Source organism: Schistocerca americana, chromosome X (assembly GCF_021461395.2).
Source record: "Schistocerca americana isolate TAMUIC-IGC-003095 chromosome X, iqSchAmer2.1, whole genome shotgun sequence".
Taxonomy (NCBI): domain Eukaryota; kingdom Metazoa; phylum Arthropoda; class Insecta; order Orthoptera; family Acrididae; genus Schistocerca; species Schistocerca americana.
Window position 1 is genome coordinate 217,987,290 of NC_060130.1, and position 17,648 is coordinate 218,004,937.

The 17,648-nt window shown below is 40.2% G+C and overlaps 1 pseudogene; it reads right to left on the bottom strand.

Moving 5' to 3' along the window:
• Positions 1-301: 301 nt before the first annotated feature.
• Positions 302-419, bottom strand: LOC124557409 (annotated as a pseudogene).
• Between the last annotated feature and the right edge of the window lie 17,229 nt (positions 420-17,648).

Sequence of the window (17,648 nt, forward strand, 5' to 3'; positions counted from 1 at the left end):
CCGGGAAGGAAGTGCATCGGATTAAAAACGGATTACAGTGAGTGTAATACCGGGATGTAGTCTTTCCCCCTTAATGTAAAGTCTCAACATCGAATAAAAGCACTCCGTCTTCAGGCCGCAAGTGTCCCATCGGGACCATCCGACCGCCGTGTCATCCACAGCTGAGAATGCGGATAGGAGGGGCGTGTGGTCAGCACACCGCTCTCTCGGTCGTTATGATGGTTTTCTTTGACCGGAGCTGCTACTATTCTGTCGAGTAGCTCCTCAATTGGCATCACGAGGCTGAGTGCAACCCGAAAAATGGCAACAGCGCATGGCGGCTCGGATGGTCACCCATCCAAGTGACGGCCACGCCCGACAGCGCTTAACTTCGGTGATCTGACGGAAACCAGTGTATCCACTGTGGCAAGGCCGTTGCCCCAACATCGAAGAAGATATGACGTAAATTAAAAGAAAGGTTGCAGAGTGGAATTAAAATTAATGATGAAGGGACATCTATGATAAGATTTGCTAATGCCATTGCTATCCTCAATGGAAGCGAAGATGAATTATAGGATGTGATGAATGAATGAAAAGTCTGAGTAAAGAATATGGATAGAGAGTAAATATAAGAAAGATGAAAGTAATCAGAAGTAGCAGGAATGAGAACAGAGAACAGAGGAATTGGGGGTCACGAAGTTAAGGAATTGTGCTACCTAGGCAGCCAAATAAACCATGACGGGCAGAGCAAGGACGACATAAAAAGCAGTCTAGCACTGGTAAAGAGGCATTCCTAGCGAAGAGAAGTCTACCAGTATCACACATAGGTTTTTATTTCAGGACGAAATTTCTGAGAATGTGCGTTTGGTGCACAGCATAGTATTACAGTGCAACATCGACTGTGGGAAAAACAGAAGAGAAGAGAATAAAAGAATCTGAGATGTGGAGCTGCGGAAGGATGTTGAAAACCAGGTAGGCTGATAAGGAATGAGGAGATTCTCTAAAGAATCGGTGAGGAAACGAATATTTACCAAACACTGAAAACAAGAAGGAGGTGGAGGATCATAGGGCATCTGCTAAGGCATCAGGAAATAACTTACATGGTACCAGAGGGAGCTGTGGAGGATAAAAACTATAGCGGAAGACAGACATCCAGCAAATTCGTGGCAGGCCGCATCAAACCAAGCAGAAGACATGATGACAACTGTGTAGGAAAGAAGACTCGGAGAAAGCGTTTTATTTTAGTTTTTGTAATATCACTTAGTAGAAACAATGTGTAGTTGTTTAATTGTAGTCCTATCGTAATGAAAACGTACTGCAAGGAAGGAAACAAAACAACCCATTTTCACGACTCATCTACACTGTTATATATAGTACACTGTTTTCTATACAACTGGTGCTTGAAACGTATGTATCCCAACTCGAAATGGTATAGGGTGTAGCTTTAGTTTTTGGGATACCATATAGTTAGAGTAAGTGAAAGGAAAATAAAATTTACCATGGTAAAACAATGATCTTAAATCAGTCCAACCTTGAGACTTCTTTATTCTTACTGCAAACGAAACTTAGATTTGTTTAAACAGGATGTGTGAAACCTTTGGGGTCATTGGTGTACCAGGTATGAGATAAATATTTCCAGCTGCTGTATATGTTGGGATAGTAGCTTTAATGACATCATTTCGCATACTTTTAATGTGCGAATGGGTAGCATTACAAAGTCTAGGGCAGTTCATATTGGGTAGCTGTGTGTAACGTACCGCCTACAAAGAGAATATATGGTAATATTATTAATAAATTTATCATCTTAAAAACTAATAGTTCAATTTGTAATGCATGTAGACGACCTTGCGTAAAAGGAAACTAACTGCAAGTCATCTCGAACAATATTTAAATGACAATATCTGAGAGGCATGCTTTTTTAACAGATGCTACATATTACGCAACGCACATTAAACAACTTTTGTTTTTGAGATTTGTACAAGATACGAAATCGACGCATGATTACTTTGATACAAGTGATTATCCAATAGATAATATTTATAGTATTCCACAAGTGCACAAGAAATTTGTAGGAAAAATGTAAGATGAATGCAATGGAAAAATAAAGGAAGACTTTGTGTCTTGAGAGTAAAACTGTATGCTTATAAAGTTGGCGACAAAATAGAGAAAAAATCTAAAGGAGTTATGAAATGTATTGTTAAACATAGAATAAGCTTAGAAGATTGTAAAGATTATTTGTTCAACAATCGGGTTCAGTACAGCAAAATTTATATGTTTGGAAGTGAAAAACATGAAGTCTATATAGTTGAAACAAACAAGGGAACATTGAGTTGTCATGTGACAGAAGATATGTTTTCGTAAATAAAATAGATACATTACCATACGGACATTACAAATTATTAAAAAAATCGAATAAAAATGTTTCTATATAAGAGACTCTAATCAATAAGCTCAACAATGCAAGTGTTTCGAAACAGATTAAAACATTAAGTGAGTGAGAGATAAATGTTTTATATAATATTACTGGATTTGAATATTTAAATACTAGGTATGGAGAAAATATTTGTATGAAACTTGATAACGATTTTCAGATTATTTTACCACATAGATTACATAATTTAATTACTGATTGGGATTTATAGTTAACTGAAAAAGAACAGATAAAACTGAAATATAAAGGTTTGAAGAAAGTTCAAAATAGGAACAACTAACGTCATGATCTGGAATTCACTCCATGAAAATTTTTTAAAAATTTTGTTTTTCCTATTAAATTTTACATCTTTTACATGGAAAATATCAAACAATTAAAGCAGTGTGGTGACTGTCTAGAGAAAAAGAATATTAATGAATTTTATAAAGATAAATATCGAAAAGATTGATATTGTATGATCTGTACAGAATGTAAAAAATATAACTCAGAAATTAAAGTTACTTATGAATGTGGTAGAACTGTAAATAAGCCTTCTCTCAAAAAACCTTTGCAATTGACAGTTCGTAAAAATCTTATAGCTGCTCAAGAAGAAAGAACTAGGAATATTTTAGGTAGGGAATAAATTTCTTACATCCACCATAATTCGTTTTATTTATTTTCTCACATTCACATTTTATAAAAAAATATTAAATTTATTTTCTTACGTTCACCTTTTGTGATGAAAGATAAATAATTTATAAGTGAGTGTGATAATAAAAAATATAGATTTTTATTGATTTTCTAAGTAATTTAATATAAAATGGACATTTTTTAAACGGAAATATGTGAATTTTGAGCTAGAATTGGAATTAGGTAGTAGATAAAAAATACCGGCCCTGGGTCACTTGGTTCAGTCCTGGTGTGAGCCAGGTCTGAGCCAAATGAACTGGCACTTTTAATTTACTTCCGTGCTGTTTTCTGACCACAGCAGAGCTGTTAGTGACTGAGCGGGAAATTTGTTATTTTTATACATTTTCTGTTTACTATCGTCTCTTTGAGAGAAGTTCTGTCTCACTTTCTTAAATATCATTTCAGTTGGGGCGAAACTTTTGTAAGAAAATAGATATTGTTTGGTGTGAGGAGTCAAGGTGCTTAAAGTGGAGTAGCAAATGTGTTTGTTTCGAAGAAATTAGGTGGGGTGGGTATTCATTTTTGTGTGTTCCTTGGGTTGTATGCTGAATAGTGTTATGTATTCAGTTTCTGATTTTTCGCTAATTTAGATTTTTTGTACGATTGTGCTCTTTAAAGACCAGTGACGTGTTGAGGTCACTATGGAAATATCGTAAACTGTAATACATATATGAGATGAGATTAGCATTGTGTTGATACGTGTATTCTGACTGCATAAATGTACAGCGCTTAGGGAAGAAAAGTTCATTCTCCTGTGGCCACTGAAGCAGTTTTCAACATATACTGTATAAGATAACGCGGTTATAGGAGATTATATCATGCCGAGGACATCCAGCGGACATAATCAGCAATGTTACGTTCTCTCCCTCACCGAGAAGAATGCTGCAGTCGACGTCTTGTGTCTTGAAACGGGTTCTGTTACGTACACTGCTCCTCTTCCGACAGACTCACATCTGCTGACTCTGTACTACGAAAACTCTGTACTTGTTCTAATATCACATTTACGAAGGCAAAGTGGTCCATAAGAGCACAGTCACTCTAAGTGATGTACAGTGTGAATAAAGCTAAGAAGCTAAAAAAACTAAGAGCTCTGAACTAATCCAATGGATCTGTTCCATTCATAGACCACTGTCAGTCCCAGCCCAAATCATGACGCTCACAAAGCAGGCGTTTGCTCGAAATACGACATTAAAATCAGGAATCACATTACAGTAATGGGTCTCGATGAGAAGACGAAGAGAGCGACAACAGGTAAGAGAAATTAAGTTGTTTCTGATTGTCAGCGGCCTCATAAACCTAAAATATTTCTAGTAATTTTCTATAAAAATTTAGGAATATCTACCATTAAATTAATATTTTTTCTGTGTGCGCCTTTCTAGAAATGTACCATTTCTCTAGAAAGTACATAACACTTACTCAGTAAAATATATTTCTTGCCTTCGTGTGATTAATAATTTAGTTACTACATACAGCTAGACTCATATATTTACTTATATATTTTCTTCCTTTGTGGCAATGAGCAAACCTGCTAGTAAATATAATAAGGTTTTCGTTGAGATTCACGAGAGTTTTGGAGCACAGAATGTCTCTCACATCGAATATACTGGTAAAGGGCAAAACGTCTTCACTTTGCTCAGGGAGACCTAAGATAGAATGTTCTCCGCCTGATTCTTAAGATAATTAGCTGGGAAAGATAAATATGTGCAATCCAAACCGACATGAGAGATTATTCAATTTGCAGATCTGATCTGAAAACTACAACCTTTATTTAAATAATACGTAAATAATAGTTGCATTTTCGACTGTTAGTAAACTCTGGAGTCACAGATTTGCACCCCATGCGCAATATCATTACGATATATCAGTTCAACAACAGTTAAACAGTGCCTACAGCAATTGTAAATTAATTAAAATTTTGATTGTTTTTTGTAACCTGTACCGTACATATATACTTATATGAATATGAGGCTACGTCTATAGAAGACATTCAGTTATTTACAAATTAACAGGAAATGATTTTCAGAAGTTGGAGCTGATCTATCAGTACTCGTTCTTCGCAAACTGTTTCGGTTGAAGACATGAAACTTACAACAGTCGCTCTAGCAATTCGGTTTGTTATCTGAAACACGTTTTACATTACTGAGAACAAAGCTAGAAACACTCTACAGCAGAAAAGACTTTCAACCCGCAGGTGGCGCTGTTGCAATGCTGCAGCTTCGATTAGACAACAGCTTGAATCTAAACACATTTCCGCAGTTACGCGAACTAATGATGATAATTATAACAATTCCTCTTTCAACAGTTGAGCCTGAACGTTGTTTTTCAACAATGAACAGGATAAAAACCTTTTTTAGAAACACAATGATAGAGGACAGGCTTTCGGCATTGGCAGTGCTGGCAATTGAGAAAAAGTTTGTGAATCATACTAAAGACTTCAATCATAGAGCGATCGAGACGTTTGTGCGAGTGAAAAACAGACGCATGGATTTTATTTATAATTAGGCAATGTCAGTCATGTTGCTGTATAATTTTCTCTATTTAATGTGCATCCACAGTGCAGTATAACGTGTATTAATATCAACTTTTGTGTGGATAATACGGAAGGATAGAATATTTCATAAGACGGGATTATGCCGTTTTCCTGCTTCAGAAACTGAGACTTGGTGTGTCATAAGATTTAGTAATATTAATATTTGGATGACGAGACGGAGAATAGTGAAAGCTTATACATTATTTCGTTCTTGCGTAAACTCTACTTAATTATGCACAACACAACAAAATTTCATAAAATCGTATCTTTCCTTCCTCAGACAAGTTATGCTTATTATTATTTCTATTATTATTTATTATTATTATTATTATTATTATTATTATTGACAGTAGCTACAGTTGTATAAATTTGTTCATAGTCATAGCTGTTCTACAGCAGATGTTATTTCACGTCGTCAGGTTGATCTAAGTCTAAAAATTTGTGAACACCCTAAATGTATACTCACGAGGTACCGCTGGACTTGTCATCTTACATCTTCCAGTTCTGGACAAAATTACCATACCTAGAGGAACATTAAAATAATTCACAGACCCTGTGGAAAACAAAGTAAATAAAAACCACACGCAACATGAGAATTTAGCCAATAAATATAACAGAAAACATTTTTTTATATATTTATAGAAAGTGCAAGCATTTTCATCGGCAGTTCACAATAAAATTGTTGTTATGTTTACAGAAGATCCTACGTTTGACTACAGTGTCTACAACAATGAGTCAGTGACTGCAATTACAGCACCTCGACAAATTAGTTCTGACTATGAAAAGTATTATTAGAAGTACGATGGCGTAGGCTACTGTAAATTGCACAACTCACAGGTAACCTGGCCGAAGGCAAAAACTATTTGTGAAGAAGAAGGTGGACATCTGGTAATTGTTAATTCGAAGAAGGAAGAAGAAGTCATTATGAAGATGCTGAACGGGCATTCTTTTGTGTGGGTTGGAGTACGTTACCATCAGCAAAGAGGCTACTGCGGCAAACTTCACGGTAAGCATTACACTTAGCGCGCACCATACATCTCTGTAGAATGATTAAATTAATTGTCTTCAGTAATAAGGAACTGTAGATTTATATGAAAATTATGTCTATGAAACTCACCATTGAAACAACTATTGGCCTATACTTAAGGGCCGCACATTCGCTCATAAAATTTTTTTGAGCATCCAGCGACATCCGTAGCTCAAATGTTATGTGTATTTCGACTGAGAACGCTACGGAAGTTATTAGGTGGTAACTGTTATTAAGTTGTTATTATTATTGTTTTCCCACGTGCTGATTTGTGAAGGTCAGCAGAGAGTGGTTCACCTGCCATTATTTATCGAAAGTATATTTAAAATGTGAATATAATTTTAAAGTAGTTAAATGAAAAATAACAGGAAAAAATTAAGTTTAGTTAGTTAACGATTAAGCAGAAAATGGTCAGAGGTCATTTAAAAAAATGTGCCTAAGTCTGTCTTTCTAATGAGAACAATCTGTGGTTTCGGATCGGGACCGTAAGTTGTTACTGGGAGTGTATAATGGTCCTTTGCGAAGAAGTATGACAATACGAGGAGAGTTGGTGTTGGAATGTTTGGATGTGTAAAGCGGGAGAGAGGGTGACAGGAAGCATGCGATTTGGAGCAGACTGAAATACAGTCGAGGCCATATTATGCTCAGGAGTGTTTGTCCAATCTACTTACAAGGGAAACTACCCATTGCACCCCTCTCAGATTTAGTGGTAAAATGGCCCAGTCGGTAGCCCGTCAAAATTTGGAGATACATAAAGCATAAAAGCAAGAAGTAACAAAATAAAAATAGTGAACGCTCCAAGCTTGACTTCCCTTCTACTCAATTTTTTTTTTTTTTCGAAAAGTCATGAGCTTCCGTTCGGTCATTGTCATCTGTTCCCCTTCTGTAGTCTGGCAATTGTCGTACTACACACTGGTTATAGAATATGAGTCGTGACGTAAGAATATATTACCGCCCAAAGTGAATGTGATTAATAGTGAAAGCAGCCAAGATCCTGCATAGACATCTCACAGAAATGAAAACGACAAAAAACGGGTGTGAACTATGTTGTAACAAAGTCAAAACTTCCAAGGCGAAATGTAAGAGCCACAACATGTGGTACTTGTGTAGAACAAATAGAAGGTACGTACATCTGGAGGTCCCTTCCCTACACCTCGCTGTTACAAACTGGTAATTCATAATTTTGTGAAAAAATAAATAGCGGCAGCAACGAGATCTAAACACAGATCTCCGTCTTCGGTTTCAGCACCGTCACCACAAAATCTCGACGCCGCGGCTATTCAAATCCTCTCGGTGTTACACATCTCAAGTTTAGACACTTTACTGTTTCTATTTTGCATCTTTTTGCACAGTTCAATACACCTTTTTCCTCTTTTCACGATTGATCTGTGTTCAGTTCTTGACGGGCTATCCGCTGCGCCATCTTACCACTAAATCTGAGGGAGGTGCGACGGGGAGTTTCCCTTGTTAGGGAATTCTACTATAAGTGAAAACTGTGACAGGGAAGGCAAATGGTCGACTTCGGTTTATTGGGAGAATTTTAGGAAAGAGTGGTTCACCTGTAAAGGAGACCGCATATAGGACGCTGGTGCGAAGTATTCTAGAGTACTGCTCGAGTGTTTCGGATCCGTAACATCTACATCTACATACATACTCCGAAATCCACCATACGGTGCGTGGCGTAGGGTACCTCGTACCACAATTAGCATCTTCTCTCCCTGTTCCGCTCCCAAACAGAACGAGGGATAAATGACTGTCTATGTGCCTCTGTACGAGCTCTAATCTCTCTTATCTTGTCTTAGTGGTCTTTCCGCGAAATGTAAGTTGGCGGCAGTAAAATAGTACTGCAGTCAGCCGCAAATGCTGGCTCTCTAAATTTACTCAACGATTCACGAAAAGAACACCTCCTTTCCTCTAGAGACTCCCACCCGAGTTCCTGAAGCATTTCCGTAACACTCGCGTGATCATCAAACCTACTAGTAACAAATCTAGCAGCCCGCCTCTGAACTGCCCCCATGACCTCCCCCAATCCGACCTGATAGGGATCCCAAACGCTCGAGCAGTACTCAAGAATAGGTCGCACCAGCGTTCTATTAGCGGTCTCATTTACAGATGAATCACATCTTCCCAAAATTCTACCAATGAACCAAAGACGACTATCCACCTTCCCCACAACTGCCATTACATGCTTGTCTCACTTCATATCGCTCTGCAATGTTACGCCCAAATATTTAATCGACGTGACTGTGTCAAGCGCTACACTACTAATGGAGTATTCAAACATTACAGGATTCTTTTCCCTATTCATCTGCATTAATTTACATTTATCTATATTTAGAGTTAGCTGTCATTCTGTACACCAATCACAAATCCTGTCCAAGTCATCTTGTATCCTCCTACAGTCACTCAACGACGATACTTTCCCGTACACCACAGCATCATCAGCAAGCAGCCGCACATTGCTGTCCACCCTATCCAAAAGATCATTTATGTAGATAGAAAACAACAGCGGACCTACCCCACTTCCCTGGGGCACTCCAGATGATACCCTCACCTCCGATGAACACTCACCATCGAGGACATCGTACTGGTTTCTATTACTTAAGAAGTCTTCGAACCACTCACATACTTGGGAACCAATCCCATATGCTCGTACCTTAGCTAGGAGTCTGCAGTGGGGCACCGAGTCAAACGCTTTCCGGAAGTCAAGGAATATGGCATCCGGCTGATACCCTTCATCCATGGTTCGCAAGATATCATGTGAAAAAAAGGGCGAGTTGCATTTCGCAGGAGCGATGCTTTCTAAAGCCGTGCTGATGCATGGACAGCAACTTCTCTGTCTCAAGGAAATCCATTATATTCGAACTGAGAATATGTTCGAGAATCCTGCAACAAACCGATGTTAAGGATATTGGTCTGTAATTTTGAGGGTCCGTCCTTCTACCCTTCTTATATACAGGCGTCATCTGCGCTTTTTTCCAGTCGCTCTGGACCTTACGTTGGGCAAGAGATTCGCGATAAATGCAAACTAAGTAAGGACCCAATGCAGTAGAGTACGCTTTGTAAAACCGAATTGGAATCCCATCAGGACCTGGCGATTTATTTATTTTCAACCCATTCAGCTGCTTCACAACCCCAGGGATGTATATCACTATGTCCTCCATACGTGAATCTGTACGAGACTCAAACAGCGGTATGATTGTACGATCCTCCTGCTTGAAAGATTTCTCAAATGCTAAATTTAAAATTTCAGCTTTCGTTTTGCTGTCTTCCGTTGCCAGGCCAGACTGATCAGTGAGTGACTGGATGGAAGCCTTCGACCCGCTTACCGATTTTACGTAAGATCAGAATTTCCTTGGGTTTTCAGCAAAATCTTTTGCTAAGTTATGACGATGGTAGTGGCTGAATGCTTCGCGCATCGCTCTTTTTACAACAGCACGAATCTCAACTAACTTTTGCCTGTCCTCATTCTCCCGATCTTTCTTGTACCGCGAGTGCAACTGCCTTTGCTTCCTGAGCATTCTCCGAATTGTGCTGTTAAAGCACGCTGGGTCTTTTCCGTCCGTAACTCACTTTTCGGCACATACTTGTCCAATGCGTGATTTACAATGTGTTTAAAATTTGCCCATAATTCTTCCACGTCCATTTGCTTATCTGCTCTTTCTAGTATGGATACTCTCCTAGGCTTCTTGACCGACTTTTTAACTTTCGTAACCATAGTCGTAATGACAAAATCATGATCACTAATCCCTGTCTCAACACTGACACCGTCGATGAGGTCTGCTCTGTTCGGGGCTACCAGATCTAAAATATTTCCATTACGCATTGGCTGTCGATTTAGCTGCTCAAGACAGTCGGATTGAAGAATGGCATCGAAGCAATTCAGAGGAGGGCTGCTAGATTTGTTACCGGTAGGTTCGAACAGAACGTAAGTGTTACGGAGATGCTTCGAGAACTCAAATGGGAATCCCTGGAGGGAAGGCTGCGATCCTTTCGGAAAACATTATTGACAAAATTTAGAGAACCGGCACTTGAAGCTGACCGCCGAAAGATTCTGCAACCGCCAACATACTTCGCGCGTAAGGCCACGATGATAAGATACCAAAAATTAGGGCTCATACGGAGACATACAGACAGTCGTTTCTCCTTCGCTCTATTTACGAGTGAAACAGGAGGGGAAATGGCAAGTAGTGGTACAGGGTGCCCTCTGCCACGCATCTTACGGTGGCTTGCGGCGTATTTATGTAGATGTAGATGTATGAGGGGTAAATTTAGATGTTGATACATGATCATGCCTGCATACAAGGGACTTAATGACCATGGTCTACAATGACGTGAGGCTGGTGAATCACTGTTAGTAGGTCTCTTAAAGTTGTTTGCTACGTGGTATAAATAGAACGATTCGTCAGGTCTCTCAGAATAGAAACCTGCCTCAGTGATGAGTTTTAAAGTGGTAATAAGAAAATAAAAAGGGAAGGAAATCCTTAGGATGTCTATAAATAGCGTAAAAATCACCAGAATACAAGGTGGTGTTTTTTACTACGGAATAATTGATCAGTAATGCTGTGATCAGCATGTTACGGTCCGTTCATAGAACGTTTACTGTTGATGTGCGAAATAGATCGGAAAGATATATCGAAGCGTTCGTAAACTGTTTGGGACAGAGAGTTACCGAAATGAGAGGTTCATGAGTCATTGCGAAGCTGGTGACAAAGACTGATGCGGAGTGGGATGCTTTGCTTAGGTTATCAGGTAGTCGGCCGTTACTACCCAAGGTTAATTAGTAAGGAGAACTGTTCTGGCAGTGTCACTATGGTAGACCTTTAAGTACTTACAGGATTTCACTAACACAGTGGTGCATAGTTTGGGCCATGTATAGTGTTCAATAGCTTTGTAACGTTTTGCAATATTTTACGATGGTGCATAGGTGTATCATGGTCACGAGTCAGCGGGAGAGAACAACGTAAGTGACTTCACTCGAGGAAGAGGAACAGAGCTCGTGAAGGGACAGTGGGACGATGAGGGTAATTGGAATTTTCGTTGGAGTATGGACACATACAGTATGTGTTCAAAAGTATCCGGACACTTAGCTGAAAATAACTTACAAGTTCATGGCGACCTCCATCGGAAATGCTGGAATTGGCCCACCCTTAACCTTGATAATAGCTTCCACTCACGCAGGCATACGTTCAGTCAGGTGCTGGAAGGTTTCTTGGGGAATGGCAGGCCATTCTTCACGGAATACTGCACTGAGGAGAGGTATCAATGTCGGTCGGTGAGGTCTGGCACGAAGTCGGCGTTCCAAAACATCCCGAAGGTGTTCTATAGGACTCAGGTGAGGACTCCGTGCAGGCCAGTGCATTACAGGGATGTTATTGTCGTGTAACCGCTCCGCCACAGGCCGTGCAATATGAACAGGTGCTCAATCGAGTTGAAAGATGCAACAACCATCCCCGAATTTCTCTTTAACAGTGGAAAGCAAGAAGATGCTTAAAACATCAATGTTGACCTGTGCTGTGATAGTGCCACGAAAATCAACAAGGTTTGCAAGCCTCCTCCATGAAAAACACGACCACACCATATCACTACCGCCTCCGAAATACACTATTGGCACAATACACGCTGGCAGATGACGTTCACCGGGCATTCACCATACCCACACCCTGCCATCAGATCGCCACATTGCGTACCGTGATTCGCTACTTCACACAACATTTTTCCACTGTTCAGTCGTCCAATGTATATGCTCTTTACACCGAGCGAGGCGTCGTTTAGAATTTACTGGCGTGATGCGTGGCTTATGAGCAGCCGCTCGACCACGAAATCCAAGTTTTCTCACCTCCCGCCTAACTATCATAGTACTTGCAGTGGATCCTGATGCAGTTTGGAATTCCCGTGTGATGGTGTAGATAGATGCCTGCCTATTACACATTACGACCTTCTTCATCTGTCGGTGGTCTGTGTCAGTCAACAGACGAGGTCGGCCTGTACGCTTTGTGCTGTACGTGTCCCTTAACGTTTCCACTTCAGTAGCACATCGGAAACAGTGGACCTAAGGACGTTTACCAGTGTATATCGCGTACAGACGTATGACACAAGTGCCATCCAATCACCTGACCAGGTTCGATGTCCGTGAGTTCCGCAGTGCGTCCCATTCTGCTCTCTCACGATGTCTAATGACTACAGAGGTCGCTGGTATTGAGAACCTGGCAGCAGATGGCAGCACAACGCACCTAATATGAAAAACATATGTTTTTGTGGGTGTTCGCATACTTTTGATCACATAGTGTACGTCTAATGTAGAAGCCATGTGATGCGACTAATATCATAAGAATATCAGAAGGTTATGGAAAGCCAATGTTCAGTTATCAGTGCGTTCTTGTTAGGCCTTCTATTTGATGTCAAACTAATGTTGGAATCATGTGGACGGCCGTTGAGACTGGCTGTGAAGGGAGAGAGATTTGTGTAGTGATTCGTGAGTAAGACAGATGTGCGGGAACATCCAGTCACATTTAGATTTGCCGAGTAACACATCTGCGAATTCGGTGGTGAAGATACTTTCAGGATAGATATGCTGTGGGTTGGGTCCTAGGGCTCTTCCAAGAGTCTGCGCTTTGAGCCTTTCCTGGGAGACCAGTTTTAGATTCCGATGCACCACTGCAGGTTCACTGTATCCCTTAAACCTTCACATTGACGATGTTGTTGTTGTTGTGGTCTTCAGTCCTGAGACTGGTTTGATACAGCTCTCCATGCTACTCTATCCTGTGCAAGCTTCTTCATCTCCCAGTACCTACTGCAACCTACATCCTTCTGAATCTGCTTAGTGTATTGATCTCTTGCTCTCCCTCTACGATTTTTACCCTCCACGCTGCCCTCCAATGCTAAATTTGTGGTCCCTTGATGCCTCAAAACATGTCCTACCAACCGATCCCTTCTTCTAGTCAAGTTGTGCCACAAACTTCTCTTCTCCCCAATCCTATTCAATACCTCCTCATTAGTTACGTGATCTACCCACCTTATCTTCAGCATTCTTATGTAGCACCACATTTCGAAAGCTTCTATTCTCTTCTTGTCCAAACTGGTTATCGTCCATGTTTCACTTCCATACATGGCTACACTCCATACAAATACTTTCAGAAACGACTTCCTGACACTTAAATCTATACTCGATGTTAACAAATTTCTCTTCTTCAGAAACGATTTCCTTGTCATTGCCAGTCTACATTTTATATCCTCTCTACTTCGACCATCATCAGTTATTTTACTCCCTAAATAGCAAAACTCCTTTACTACTTTAAGTGTCTCATTTCCTAATCTAATCCCCTCAGCATCACCCGATTTAATTTTACTACATTCCATTATCCTCGTTTTGCTTTTGTTGATGTTCATCTTATATCCTCCTTTCAAGACACTGTCCATTCCGTTCAACTGCTCTTCCAAGTCCTTTGCTGTCTCTGACAGAATTACAATGTCATCGGCGAACCTCAAAGTTTTTATTTCTTCTCCGTGGATTTTAATACCTACTCCGAATTTTTCTTTTGTTTCCTTTACTGCTTGCTCAATATACAGATTGAATAACATCGGGGAGAGGCTACAACCCTGTCTCACTCCTTTCCCAACCACTGCTTCCCTTTCATGCCCCTCGACTCTTATAACTGCCATCTGGTTTCTGTACAAATTGTAAATAGCCTTTCGCTCCCTGTATTTTACCCCTGCCACCTTCAGAATTTGAAAGAGAGTATTCCAGTTAACGTTGTCAAAAGCTTTCTCTAAGTCTACAAATGCTAGAAACGTAGGTTTGCCTTTTCTTAACCTTTCTTCTAAGATAAGTCGTAAGGTTTGTATTGCCTCACGTGTTCCAACATTTCTACGGAATCCAAACTGATCTTCCCCGAGGTCCGCTTCTACCAGTTTTTCCATTCGTCTGTAAAGAATTCGCGTTAGTATTTTGCAGCTGTGACTTATTAAACTGATAGTTCAGTAATTTTCTCATCTGTCAACACCTGCTTTCTTTGGGATTGGAATTATTATATTCTTCTTGAAGTCTGTGGGTATTTCGCCTGTCTCATACATCTTGCTCACCAGATGTTAGAGTTTTGTCATGACTGGCTCTCCCAAGGCCATCAGTAGTTCTAATGGAATGTTGTCTACTCCCGGGGCCTTGTTTCGACTCAGGTCTTTCAGTGCTCTGTCAAACTCTTCACGCAGTATCTTATCTCCCATTTCATCTTCATCTACATCCTCTTCAATTTCCGTAGTATTGTCCTCAAGTACATCGCCCTTGTATAAACCCTCTATATACTCCTTCCACCTTTCTGCCTTCCCTTCTTTGCTTAGAACTGGGTTTCCATCTGAGCTCTTGATATTCATGCAAGTGATTCTCTTTTCTCCAAAGGTCTCTTTAATTTTCCTGTAGGCAGTATCTATCTTACCCCTAGTGATATGCGCCTCTACATCCTTACATTTATCCTCTAGCCATCCCTGCTTTGTCATTTTGCACTTCCTGTCGATCTCATTTTTGAGACGTTTGTATTCCTTTTTGCCTGCTTCATTTACTGCATTTTTATATTTTCTCCTTTCGTCAATTAAATTCAATATTTCTTCTGTTACCCAAGGATTTCTATTAGCCCTCGTCTTTTTACCTACTTGATCCTCTGCTGCCTTCACTACTTCATCTCTCATACATAGGATGTAAAAAAAGTTCCTGCATGACTTGCTGCTTAACATTTTCAAGGATGAGTGAGGGTATTATGTATCACTGAGATGGAACCGGAAACTCTTTATTTCAGTGTTATAACTCTCTTTTCCATTAATCACGGGAAAAGCACAAGAACAGAACTTACCAGCATTCAGCTTCAAATAATTCTTACACAACTTGTTCAGGATGCCCTCCGTTATCAATGCCACACTCGTTAATCCGTTGCTGCGGTGTATCTCGTATGACCTGCTACACTGTGTACCATGTCGGAGCCTTCCACAGTACTGTCATTAAGACTCCATGGGTCTTGTACAGGAGGCTAATAGACCACGGCTTTTATTTCCCCCACAAATAAAAAAGCAGACTTCGTTACTGGGAATGTGGAGGGTGGGGAAGTGATCCATGTCTTCCTATACATTCCTCGTGGATTTCTTAGTAAGAAACTTACAGAAACTGAAAATGCTTTAGGTTTTGCTGAACTGAAAAGGGTTCTCCTTGCAGTTCTCGGAAAGCGTTGCCAATTGATCACTGGTTGGTACTGTTTTCGGAGAAAAACACAGGTTGAGTAATATAGGCTTTGAGAGCGTTTAAAAGTCCATTACGGATACGTGAAGGACTTAGCTGATACTTACTTTGGAGATTAATCTAGAATTATTGACATCCCAATAGGTAAAGTGACTACATAGCTGGCTGGTCCTTGGATACAAGGGATTATACCATCACATGACACTTTTACGAAGAGGAATCGGTAGAAAAATCGTGGAAATTCAACATCTTGAATCGCATGTAAACTAAAAAAATATTCTTCTCTCATGGCGTGACGGAACCGTTCATTCAACCAAAGTATATGCCAGCCGTGCGTGGCTCGTGTTCGTGCTATCTCTTATTTAACATCCTTTTGCCGTACTGCCATCTTGTTATGTTAGTTTCAATTACTTGTGTCACTAAGTTTCTGCTTATCGATATAAGCCCTGCCGTATGATCTTTGAGGGCTGCTGTTTCTTCCTGGTCGTCGTGTGTCGTGGAGTCAGTTGGAACGTGCCAGCAGTTAGTTCGGACCTGGCAGTGTTTGAGTTGGCACGCAGCACAAGTTCAGTTGGGGCGCGGCAGCAGTGAGGTCTGGAACGCCATGACTCGCCCAACGGTTGCCAACACACATGATTGGAATGGGGACGACTTTGGTTGGTCGTCGGTCGGTCGGTCGTCTTTCCGGACGACGTGTATTTGGCCGACGATCGCTTATGGGTTGGCTGTGTGTGCTGACTCGTGATTCGTCCCTGTTATTGTATAGTCATTGTTGTTAGCATTGTCTAGTCCTTCGTGCATGTGTTCATGAAACTGTGTAGTTTGTGTGATTTTGACTGACAAGTTATTTGAAATGTTGTTGGCGTACTGGCTCTGAGCAATCAGTCGGTTGGCGCGGAGCAGTGAGAAATTCTCAGCGGGGCGTAGTTTGGCCGGGCCTGCTGGCAATCTCTACGCGGTGTCGGAGTGTGTGGTACTGTTCCCATTGCTACGAGGTCCGTCGCTCACCGACCCTGGACACGAAAGTTGAGTTTTGATTTAACCTACCAGCAAGTCAAGACTGTGCACATTATGTCGTTTGGAGTTCGTTGTCGGCTGTTGGGATATTCCTACAAGCAACAACGTGATTTTCAAGTTGGAAAATTCTAGCCACTCTCCGGTCGAGTTTCACTATATTTGCTTATTTGAATTGAAATACACCAGCCGAATCTTCTGACCTGTGTCCGTTAACCCGTAACTGGTACACCTATAAATTGTAACACATAAGGTACATCTGGGTCCTCGGGACCCACCCAAGTTTTGAGTATATTTTGGTAAAAAAAACACATTTAAATGAAATTTAAATATGAAACTTTTATTAATGTTTTGTTACTAATGTTTTAAAACCACATTCCTCATTTATGGTCATACCTTAAAGATGTTACAAAAAAGGACAATAAACTGCATAAAATACGAAATGTGAAAAATATACTTTTGGAAAGTCCTGCACATCAGTTACAAATAGTAAGATAGACAACTGAAACTTCACGTTTAAACACAAAATGTACTATGCTTCACAACAGTAAGCCAGAAGAAAAGTTCAAAATCAATATAAAAATTTCTGCAGGCACAACTTTTGGATAAATTTTAGTACATTTCTCAGCTAAATGACTATGTGATCTTTGAAAATAGCAGAAATTATGACAAAATATTAGGTTTCAATTATACAGCATCTTCACCAGTCCATTTCAGTTATTTCATTCATCCAGACTACCGAAACAGTTTGGACATAAAGCAGTGGAACATTCCA